This window comes from Triticum urartu, chromosome 6A (genome assembly GCF_056163025.1).
Source record: "Triticum urartu cultivar PI428250 chromosome 6A, HENAU_Tu73, whole genome shotgun sequence".
In the NCBI taxonomy this organism is placed as follows: Eukaryota; Viridiplantae; Streptophyta; class Magnoliopsida; order Poales; family Poaceae; genus Triticum; species Triticum urartu.
Genome location: NC_141878.1, coordinates 480,499,606 through 480,501,819, shown reverse-complemented (window position 1 = coordinate 480,501,819; position 2,214 = coordinate 480,499,606). Strand labels below are relative to the sequence as shown.

At 43.4% G+C, this 2,214-nt stretch overlaps 1 pseudogene; it reads left to right on the top strand.

The window, feature by feature from the left end:
- Window positions 1–1,187: 1,187 nt before the first annotated feature.
- Window positions 1,188–1,940, top strand: LOC147965791 (uncharacterized; annotated as a pseudogene).
- Window positions 1,941–2,214: the final 274 nt, after the last annotated feature.

Genomic DNA, 2,214 nt, shown 5'->3' with positions numbered 1-2,214 from the left:
GTGATCCTGATTGATCATGGAAGTGCTATCAGTTCTTTGGGTTCTGCCGTAGTCAAAAGAAAGATGAAATTTGCAGATGAAAGGGCATTGCAGATATGATCTGCATGGGGGTCATGCGTATGACAAAGTTTAGTATGGGGCTCGAGATTTAATTATCTCGTGTTTCATACACCCCGAGATGTTAATCTAGCAACTTGAATAATCATACTTGATGATAAAACGTTGGTAGCTGTGGTTTAAGTCAAAACCTTAGAAGCCACGTAAAATAAATTTTTGCATAAACTGATTAGAGGCGTCTAACTTGGTTTTGCAGGATGTGCATGTGATGTGGTATAGCAATGCTCATATTCAATTTGATTGTGTATGAGATGACTATATGATGTAATTAACATGACCTGCGTGTCATGATTCGGCATGATGGCTGGAGCCATATGATTGCACTTTAATGACCTGCGTGTCAACCTTAAGTAATGCATTTATTTTATTCGCTATGGAGATAGTGATATTATCTGGTGCATCGACAAGGTGGTGGCAATCTTCGCGAAGGTGAACACCGACGCGAATGCCGAAGACGAAGAAATACTTAACTTCTTCGTCAGAAGAGGCTATACCATATCATGCTATTATGAATTGCCTGAGATGTTTATCCCTCTTGATACACCCTTCTTGATTGCGCGGTAGTCGCTTTTATTAGGGTGATCTCTCAAACTTAAAATATCAAAGTAGTTAGTGTTCACCGTACCCAAGTTTAGCACCGTCTGAAATTTGTATCTTTTCGGGGTGTGCCATGTACACATGAGCACGAATGAATCGAGAGGAATGAGGCGGGTGAGGTCAGACCTCGTAGCAAGATCACTTGGTTGTCTTTGACGTTCAGGCAGGAGAGTCCTGAGCTCGGAACGCCCATCGGAAGATGAACAAGAATCACATAGAGATGTGATCGGCAAGTTGGCCTATCGATTGAAATTCGTGCCATCAGTGATGAACCCGTCAATGGCATCGAATAGAAATATGGATCTTGAATCACCCTAAATCAATTATGAGAGATATTGATTTGAGTGGGAGCGCACTTTAGAATAAAAATGTTTATTCACTAGTGCAAATTTCATTATAAACAAAGTCTAAGTGAAACTTGTATTTTCCGTTGTAGATCAAATGGTCGCAACACCGCATTCAACTTAGGCCCGATGTTAGAGAAAGAGAAGTTAGCTACAACTGGAAACAACTATGCAGACTGGGTCCGTAACCTGAGGATTGTCCTCCGGAGCGCTAAGAAATTGTACGTGCTTGAAACTGCTCTTCCAGCTAAACTGGCGGTAGAGGCCCCGGAAGATGAACAAAATGTTTGGGCCACTAAGGATGATGATCACAACTTAGTGTAGTGCCTCATGCTAGCTTGCATGAGTCCAGGGCTTCAAAAACGTTTTGAATTCCATAAACCCCGTGATATGATCCGGGAATTGGATGCTCTGTACAAGGAAACCGCAAAGTCTGGACGATTTGATATCATGAAGGATTTGATGGAATGCAAGATGGCTGAGGGTAGTTCAGTTGGTGAACACGTGGTCAAAATGATTAGCTATTCTGAAAGGCTTAAAGCCCTAGAATTTCCACTTGCACCTGGCCATATGATGGACATGTTGCTTTCTTCACTCCCCCCGTCTTACGACGGTTTTGTCATGAACTACAACATGACAGGAATGGAGAAGACACCGGAAGAGGTGCTGGCCATGCTGAAAACTACATAAGGAGGACTGCGGAAAAATCGCAAGCAAGTGTTGCTTGTGAATAAAACCACCTGTTTCAAAAAGAAAGGCAAACCAAAGAAGGGCAAGGGCGCCGGTAAGACCGGCTCCCAAAGCAACTCTAAGGGTGGAGCCCAGAATTAAACTGAGTGCTTCTACCGCAAGGGCACAGGACGTTGGAAGAGAAACTGCTAGAAGTATCTGGAAGATAAGAAGACTGGGAAAACCGGAAAAGGTATAATTGTTATACAAGTTAATGTCATTGACGTTTTGCTTGCTAGCGAAAATTCTAAGTCTTGGGTATTTGATACCGGATCGTTTGCTCACATTTGCAACTCGATACAGGGGCTTCAGAAGGTGCGCAAGCTGGCAAAGAATGAAGTCGTGATGCGTGTCGGGAACGGCGCTGGGATCACCGCTCAAGCCGTCGGCATTATGCCTCTACGTCTCCCTTCAGGATTTATCTTAG